This window comes from Lepidochelys kempii, chromosome 2 (genome assembly GCF_965140285.1).
Source record: "Lepidochelys kempii isolate rLepKem1 chromosome 2, rLepKem1.hap1, whole genome shotgun sequence".
Taxonomy (NCBI): domain Eukaryota; kingdom Metazoa; phylum Chordata; order Testudines; family Cheloniidae; genus Lepidochelys; species Lepidochelys kempii.
The window spans coordinates 122055889-122065671 of record NC_136381.1 but is presented as its reverse complement, the minus strand read 5'-3'; the positions used below and the strand labels follow the sequence as shown (position 1 = coordinate 122065671).

The window sequence follows — 9783 nt, the reverse complement described above, 5'->3', positions numbered from 1 at the left end:
ACTCAAAGTGGGTGAGAACAAAAACAATGAGTAGTCCTTGTGGCACCTTAGAGACTAACAAATTTATTTGGGCATAAGCTTTCGTGGGCTAAAACCCACTTCATCAGATGCATGGAGTGAAAAATACAGTTAGCAGAATATATATCAAGTGGGTGAGATAATATCTTAAGCAGTTGGACTGCAGCCTGTAGCATATGGATTGGTCCAGGTGTCAGGAGATAGAGGAAAAAATTAAATGGAAGAAAAAGAAACAAGGGCATAAATGACTGCATAAACTTATTGCTCCCAACTCTCACGATTTGACCATGGGCCCGGCAACATTTGGTGTTTTGCTGATAACCCAGAGCTCCTAGAACTGTGTAACTAACTATGTGAGAATCTTTCATTTATTAAAAACTAAGTTCTAGCCCTGCTGATTGCCAAGAAAAGCTGGTAAATGGACTCCTGAAGGCTCAAACATGAGAAGGCAGATAAAAAGCCCCTAAAGTTGTTACTGTATTTTAAGATAATCTCATGTATTTTGAATACTTAGGGTTGGCAATTCTGTAGCTTGAAATCCCTGAAGAACAGAAACCCAAAGAAGACAGAGTAAAAGAGGAGAGATCTGGGCTCAGGAACTGGAAAGATAGGAGTGGGGGATTTAAAGATTAATAAAGGGGAAAAAAGAGTGGTCTAAGTCAAGAGGGAAATACATTAAACTTTAATTTGATATAAAATAGTGTTAATTGCCCATTTGTATTAATAGCCTTCTAATTTCTTTGCATTATTTATAAAAGTACTTGGTCTGGTTGATTGAGTATAGGACTGGGAATTCTTGCTTCTAATCCCAGGCATTCCAATGCTTTGTGATCTTAAGACTCTGGTCCCTTAAAATGTATGCCTGGAATCACAGAGACCCGCAAGACAAGTCTTTGATAACTGTCTTATTAGCAAATAACATCAGGGAATGAGAATTTACCATTTTAGTTTAGGAGAGAATAATGCATTGCTTCCCACAAGACATTTCATATCCAGGGCTGTCAAACAAAATTTGATTTTTTTCAGCAGCCACCTAAGAAAGATTGAATAAAGAATGTCCCGGAGATCCCTGAATCAACACACACAATAGTCTAGGGTGGATAAGTATAATACAGCAAGTAAGGTAAAAATATGGATGTCTTGACCTATCCAGACTAAAGAGTGTCCCACAGCAATCTGTCCTCCAAGAAATAGTCATGTTCTCACAACTCTGCATATATCAGAGCATTGTGCGTCCTCTCCTTGCAATTCTTCTGACAATAGTGCAGAGCTGTGCAGCTCCATGCATCTGCACAGGTACTAGAACTGCGGGTGCGGCGGGTGCTGCCGCAACCCCTGGCTGGAAGTGGTTTCAATTATATACAGGGTTTACAGTTTGTTTTAGTGGCTCTTAGCACCCCCGCTGCACAAATTGTTCCAGCCCCCTGTGTGTCTGTCAGAGATGACAGACAGGTAGGAGGGCTGTGTGGATTTGTGGGATTTTTTTTAAAAGGTGTGAAAATTGTGGGGTGTTGATATTATGGGATGGAGACAGTTGCTGGGAAGCTGAGCCCATACTCCTACTCACCCTGTGTGACTCCTTTCTGTTCCACCATGCATTGCCAAAACTTCCCAAAAGAGAGTGCGCTGGATGGCTGTGGGTTGCACACTGGGATACCTCCCCATGGTGCATCGCCCTGTACAGCAACACGAGCACTCTTAGTGAGAACACACGCACACAAGCAATTTACTAACTACAGCGGTTTTATGCTGACAGAACATGCATCAATCAAAGTTTGTAGTATAGACATGACCTCAGTCTTCCACTCTTCGTAGAGCTGCATATCAGACTCTTTGTATGTCTGAACAAGGCATAAAGCAAATTCCCCCTCTCCCCCACGAGCATGTCTTAGGGAAAATGGCAATTTAAAAAATAGACACCCACCCCCCCACATGCACACCCTAGATGGGCTGACTCTATATTTGTTCTAGAAGCTAAGTAAGGTGAGTGGAAACTTCTGTGATCTTTTAGCTTTAAAGATAGTGCTTTAGCAGAAAATAATCTTTTATGGTACTACAAACTGTTCCAGCTATTTAAAAATATTTGGTGGCTGTCTGCATAAAAGGTGACTTTCCAGCTGTGGAAGGGTGAGTACCACTAGCATATAGGCATCTTAGGGCTTGTCTAGACTTGGAGTAAAAGTTTCAAAAGTGCCTAAATCCCATTTTCAAAAGTGATGTAGGCGCTCAGGAGCCTAACTCACTTAAACACTTTGACCCAATGTAACTCTATTGTAGGCACTACAAAAGTGCAAAATAGGGCAAATACCAGACCAACTTACTGGGAAAGGTCTTGTCAGTATTTTATACCAGTGCAGTTCGTTCATACTGGAAGTTTTCACCAGCATAGCTAAAACTATCTAGTATAGCCAGGGCAGTAGGTGCTGATCCTGCAACTGGAGAGAGTTCTCCATCCATTCAGAGCCTCATTGAAGTCTATGGGGTTCCATACAGCTGCAGAGGTCTGTCCATGTGGATCCATTTGCAGAACTGAGGTTGAAGATGCATCTTAGTTTTTTCTAGCCGGAACACTACCCTCCTAAGGTCAACATGACTAACATTTACACTGAGACATTTCTTTTTTCTCTTCTTATAACTGGAATCTCTAAGATTAATAATTATAAAAAGGCTGCGAGTTTGTCATGGAAGTCACAGACTCTATCACCTCTGTGAATTCTGCAGTGGCTGATGCGGCTGGCCCGAGGGCCACCTGAGCAGCTCGGGCGGCCCCTCAGCCAGCTGCACCGGCTACTGCTGGGGCAGTCGTGGATCACCGCCCCCCAGCAGCAGCAGGAGTTTGGGTGGGGGGCTCAGAGCTGGGGGTTGGGGCACAGGAGGGGGTGAGGGCTCTGGGTAGTGCTTACTTCGGAGCGGGAGGGGGAGGCGGTTCCCTGGGAGCGGTGACATCTCTCGGCTCCTAGGGGGAGGCATGGCCAGGGAGCTCTGTGCATTGCCTCTGCTTTCAGGCACAGCCCCTGCAGCTCCCACTGCCCGTGGTTCCGTGGCCAATGGAAGCTGTGAAGCTGGTGTTCAGGGAGGAGGCAGCACACAGAGCTGCCTGGCTGCGCCTCCACCTAGGAGCTGAGGGATGTTGCAGCTTCCAGGGATGCGCAGAGCTGGGTAGGGAGCCTGCCAGCCCCTGCGCCCCAGCACCAGTGGGGGTCCTGGGCTGAGTGCCACACCCCCACCCCCCACGATCACCCACAGCACCTCCAGGCTTTCCCCCTCCCCAAGATTTAGTCGGGGTATATAGTGCAAGTCATGGACAGGTCATGGGCCTGGAATTTTTGTTTACTGCCCATGACCCTGTCCATGACCTTTACTAAAAATACCCATGACTAAAACTTAATCTTAGTTATGAACAAGTGACTAGTACCAGCAGAAGAATTAATTTGCTTTGGGGGTGGTGTTTTCTTGTGCTTTTGTGTGTAGTTTTTTGTTTTGTTTCGTTTTTGTTTTTTTAACAGATTTTAAAAGATCCAGTCTTGTAGAGTAGGATGTAAATTGAGTTTTGGAACCAAGTAATCGGTTATGTCTCAGTCAACTTTCTGTTCTAGCGAAAAATAAATATAATCACACTGGATACTGCCTCGGCAAAGGAAGTAACAATCACAAGTTTTTATTAATACTGTATCTTTGCTTTGGGATGTTACACATACACACTTCATTTCTTAAAAAAAAAAAAAAAATAGAATCATCCTTAGACATCTTATTTTTGTTGTATTTTTCTGCCCACCCACTTTCCAAAGCTAAGTTCTTCCACCTTCTCCTGAGCAACAAAAAACACATTCTCTTTCCCCAATAGATCTTTGTAGGGAGAGGAATCTGCTCAGATCATGAATCCAAATCCTAGACTATGGAATATCTTGGTTTAGGGAGTGATCCAAAACCCGTTGAAGGCAATAAGAGTATTTCCATAGACTTCAGTGGGCTTTGGATTTCAGTTCTCAGCATGTCCCTTCAGAAATCTTATTCCTATAATTCATATATAATTGAACTTTAACTGTGCAACCCCAACTGCAACCTCAATAACATCTTTACCACCACAATTTTCCACTCTCGTGTTGACCTTCTTCAGAACTGTTGTTATTGACTAGTTAGCAGGTGTTAAAACATTTTCATCCATTCTTGTTTCTGTTTTCCTGAATCTGAAAATGAGTTATTTTAGGCTGAAAGCATATGTTTTTCCCTTTCAAAAGTGACAAAAGGAAACGTATACATTTTTCTACTTTTGAAAGCTGAGAAACTGTGTCCCATTTCTTACCAGCACCCTGCTATTGTACCAATGTTAGGGGAAAGTATTTTCACAGTAAAAGTCTCAAACTTGATAGTGCCAATTCCATATTTAAGGTCTTTTAAAAAAATACTTAGCACTTTATATATAATCCTAGTATTTCAAAATAAGCTGAATATAAAATGTAATGTGATATTTTGACACTTGTTCAAAGATATCTAGAATCAGTTTGGATCTTCAGAGTCTTTGATTTTTTTTCAAAATCTCTGGCCCCAATTCAGGAATGAGCTCCTTACAGATATACAGCCTCGATTTTGCCTAGATGGAGCTCATTGCAGTACTGGGGCCTAAGGTCCTAAGGCAGGTGTTTTCAACCTTTTGTTCATAAGATAGACCACAGCATAACATAGAAATCTTCTCCCACACAGTTGCGTGAACCACTTTCCCTCCCATTGGTGAGCACGTTACATCCTAGACTGCTTACATGGAAAAGTTATATTAGGAAAATATGGATTTTTAGCTGCCTTTAGTGTGCTAGATGCTGTGTGCTTTTTCAAGAGTTAATCACACAAGCTACTTTGGCTCTTCATTTTGTTCCATCTTCCCTGTATTCTCCATCTCTGAGCTGGAAACAGGTAAAACCCACCAGAAGGTATTTGTTCTTTCTTTTGCGTTCACAACTACCAGAGCCAGTACCCGTGGCAGTCAATGAGCAGACCCCTATTTACTTCAGTGGGCATTGGTTTGGGACCAGAGTGCATGGGAAATTGTGTGCACATAAACAATGGCTATAGGTACCCAAACATTTTATTTCTGGCAGACATTTTATACTGTGATACTGAACTTTTCACATCAGGTATTGTCTGCGGTTGTATTGCTAGTGTAATACAAACAAAAATTCATTCATATGAATAAAAAGAACAGGAGGACTTGTGGCACCTTGGAGACTAACAAATTTATTTGAGTATAAGCTTTCGTGAGCTACAGAGTTTAAGCGTAGAAGTTTCTGGTTATCAGGGAATAAGGTACAGATTATCCAGGGGTACAAAGTTCGGTTTAGGATCCGATGGCATAAGGAATACATAATTTGCAATATCCCCGATTAGGGGTTAAAGGTTAACTGGTCAAAGTACAGACCTAGAGACATAAGGGTATGTTGTTCATATAATGGCTATGTTCAGGTGTGGAGTATAATGAGTGGATACGATGATGAGGATGGATTTACGCTCACGAAAGTTTACGCTCAAATACATTTGTTAGTCTCTAAGGTGCCACAAGTACTCCTTTTCTTTTTGCAGATACAGACTAACACGGCTGCTACTCTGAAACCTGTCATATGACTAAGTTTTTTTCCTTCATTTATTTTGACCTACAGAAAAATAAAAGAAACAACGCCATCCTGTGGTCTGTATTGTTAACGGCAGGTGTGTCTATTTTCTAGAGCAGAGTCAATCTTTCTTTCTTTGTGGAATGGTAAGAAATTTGAGTTATTTCGGGGAATTTTTTTTTAATTAAATCTTCTCCACACACAGCACAAATCTCAGGGCTTCCATCAGTTTATTTCACTTTCACTTTTGATTTCTTTAACGCTTTCAAGAACCACACAGCATATACTGTGCTTGTGCTGCCAGTACTCCAGCACCCTAAAAAGCAAGTGGCTCTACAGAGTTTCACAAACTTTAATCATGTTAACTGTGCCAGGAGGGTCTGTGCCTGGTCTTTGGTATCTTTATCATTATACAGCCTGGATATCCGACAGCAAACTCACAAATACAATTACCTGAAGCATCATGCCTTTTACTTATCTTCTCTCCGATGATTTATTCTAACAGAAAACAAAAAATATTACATCAGATACTTGATTTAGTGATCTGGAGTAAGACTGATACAGGAGTGTTCTCACAGGTTGTATGTAAGATTCAGTGACGACAAACTGTGTTAAGGTTGCTTGGTGATAGGTTGTCCCCTTGCAGAACATTGAGTTTAGCAAAACTCAAACTTCTAAAAACCAGGAAATGCACACCTAAGGTTGAGAGACTGTCCTCTGAGTAAGTGTATGGCAGTTGTAAAAGTCTGTGAAGTGGTTGTTAAATTGTACACGTGTGGTATTCTTTCTGGGGAGTTGGCTAAGAGTGTGAATGTATGTCAAGATCTAGAATCTCCTGAATCAAAAACTGCTAAGGGCCAGTGTGAGTATGTGGATATTAAGTCATTGCTTGAAAAGAGTAGAGGGAAGGTGGCATGGGCAACCTTTTTTCTTCTTATTTTCTTACCTGTTTGTCCTTTATTAGTGTTGGATGGAATCCTGTGGATGACTGTTAATAAGTTATGAAAGGAGTTGGCTCATTACAAAGGGACCTAGACAAATTAGAGGATTGGGCCAAAAGAAATCTGATGAAGTTCAGCAAGGACAAGTGCAGAGTCCTGCACTTAGGACGAAAGAATCCCATGCACTGCTACAGAGTAGGGACCGAATGGCTAGGCAGCAGTTCTGCAGAAAAGGACCTAGGGGTGACAGTGGACGAGAAGCTGGATATGAGTCAACAGTGTGCCCTTGTTGCCAAGAAGGCCAATGGCATTTTGGGATGTATATGTAGGGGCATTGCCAGCAGATCGAGGGACGTGATCGTTCCCCTCTATTTGACATTGGTGAGGCCTCATCTGGAGTACTATGTCCAGTTTTGGGCCCCATACCACAAGAAGGATGTGGAAAAATTGGGAAGAGTCCAGCAGAGGGCAACAAAAATGATTAGGGGACTGGAACACATGACTTATGAGGAGAGGCTGAGGGAACTGGGATTGTTTAGTCTGCGGAAGAGAAGAATGAGGAGGGATTTGATAGCTGCTTTCATCTACCTGAAAGGGGGTTCCAAAGAGGATGGATCTAGATTGTTCTCAGTGGTAGCTGATGACAGAACAAGGAGTAATGGTCTCAAGTTGCAGTGGGGGAGGTTTAGGTTGGATATTAGGAAAAACTTTTTCACTAGGAGCGTGGTGAAACACTGGAATGTGTTACCTAGGGAGGTGGTGGAATCTCCTTCCTTAGATATTTTTAAGGTCAGGCTTGACGAAGCCCTGGCTGGGATGATTTAGTTGGGGATTGGTCCTGTTTTGAGCAGAGGGTTGGACTAGATGGCCTCCTGAGGTCTCTTCCAACCCTGATATTCTATGGTTCTATGATTAAGCTGTAATCAACTAGGATAACAATAGACCATGCAACCTGGATAAAACTCGAACAATCCTGGTGCCCAAATATAGTTATTCATAGTAATAGTTGGGTTAAAAAGACATTTAGGTCACCAAAAAAAATAAAAATAAAAATCATCCATTCATCCAGAACCACTTTGGACAATTTTTTTTGAATTCCTGTTGCCAAGGCCCTCTCCCTTAACTACTTTCATTAATAATCAGGAATTTATCCAAAGGCAGTACTGTATCGTGGGTAAGAGATGAGGTTACTTGATTTGGACAGCTGTTTTTGGGTCCTAATTTGAAATTATGTCAAGAAATATGTAATAATATAAAGGTTCCATATTTTCAATATGTATAGGTCAAACACTTCATTGTGAAATCTGGATAGAAAGCAGGTCTATCTAGACCTTTAACCACATTTGAGGAGAAAAGATTTAATTTCTAAGATGTAGACAATTTGATTGAAGAAAAAGATAAGAAAACAACTCATATGAAAAGATGGCAGACAGATTTGGACAAAGAAATTGATCTTGATGACTCTCTCTCTCTAGGGGAAATTACTGTATAGATGGCATTTAACTCCAGTTAAGATCCATCATATTTTTTGCTACTGGGGGGATGCTGTGTTGGAATGGATGGGTGGAAAGGGGAACATACTTGCACATGTGGTAGTTGTGTCCAGGAATTAGACCGTTTTGGGAGGAAATTATTAGAGATTCATCTTATGTCAGCTTCCTAGGGATCCCCTGACCTGGTTACTTAATGCTCTAGTAAAAGATCTGCATTTTAAACAGAACAATAAATTAATTTATTTTTATTGTTAGTTAGCAAGACTTTGTATTTCATATTACTGGAAAAATGTGAGTTCTGTGTAATTGTGGTATAGTAAAATATGGACTGTCCTCATAACGCAAAAGCTTTCACACCAAGTCCACACACAAGAGAAAAGCCAAAAAGAGGATAGGTATTTAGAAATTTGGTTACCCTTTTAAGCATACTCAGAGGACGAGGGCTTCCCAGCCAGCAAGCCAGAATCTTTAGCCAGGTTCTTTGAATATTAATCTGATCCTGAATAAGTAATGTACGATGTAGTAAATTAGTGTTTTATTGTAGCTTTGCCTTAATAAAAAGTTTTTTAAAATGTACATTTTCTTAAATACTATTCTCAGTTTGGGTCCCTAAAAGCTTTAATGGGTGTCATGCACTACCTTCGGTAAAACTTCACAAATTGAGACCATTTTGACCCACATTATCTCTTTTTGTAAATGGCTAGTTTTGTCAGGGCTTATATCTTTGCAACCGTTAGCTCAAATGACCCCAAATTTGGTTCAATACCCCTACACAGTACCCTCTGGAGGGAAACGAAATTTCAAAGGAATCTAATTATGCATGTCAATTTTACATGACTTAAAAAGATCAACCTGTCCACAGAAGTCAGGATGCAACCTTCACTATAGTGGTGCTGCTGTGCCATTAATACAGGTTTTAATGTAGGAAAAAGGTTCCTGAGTAGTCTTTATTATGGGGTAGCAGTAACTGAACCTTAAAGTTGAGTCTTGCTTACCATTATAAGCCTGTTTTAGCCCTTCAAACAACAGTGCAATCGATACAAGCACTCCTGGTGAGGACACACATGGCCAACACGAGGAGCAAAGTGTAGACACGCACAAGTGATGTAATTACCATGGCAGCTATATGCTGACCTAAATTAGGTTGACTTAATTTTGTGGTGTAGACATTCCCTCAGTATGCGGCTTGTGGCCAGTATAAAAATACTTTACTAAATGTGATGATGTTTGAACCAGTCAGTTTTAAGATATGGGAGATAGGAAAATATTGATAACTATATAGTTTGCACGTTCTTGTAATGCCACATCCTAGCTACACACTGGGTTGTCTAAATAAAGCTTCTGTATGCACCAAGCTCTTTCAAGAGCAAATGTGACATGTTGAAAATCATATGAGACCTTGGTGTACATGATAATAAAGTAATGAATGAAGCAGACGTTTACAGGACCCCTGCCTAATTTACAACTTGTTTGGTGTGCGCTGATTGATTGAATGGCAAGTATATAAATAAATATGGCTGACCTATATAGTTCACTGTGCGGCATTCACCTATGTACTGAATGAGGCAGGAATCTTGCTGAGAATCTATGATTATGTAATTAAAGATTACAAGCCAGATCCCACCCCCGCCCTCAGCTGTCTTGGGCTGCTTTGGCACAAAGATAACAGACAGCTGCCTCAACAGAGGTGATACGGGTAAGAGAGTGGCCATAGAAAGAAGGAAACATTCT

At 41.1% G+C, this 9783-nt stretch overlaps 1 long non-coding RNA gene across 2 annotated transcripts in view; it reads left to right on the top strand.

The window, feature by feature from the left end:
- Nucleotides 1–9783, top strand: part of LOC140907074 (uncharacterized) — a 41236-nt gene that overhangs the window by 1866 nt on the left and 29587 nt on the right. The window contains exon 1 of one of the 2 annotated variants that reach the window (XR_012157359.1): nt 5577–5764. The exons of the other annotated variant lie outside the window; for it this stretch is intronic. This is a non-coding gene — a long non-coding RNA (uncharacterized LOC140907074). Of the gene's footprint in view, nt 1–5576; nt 5765–9783 lie in introns of those variants that run through there. 2 annotated transcript variants of the gene reach the window in all.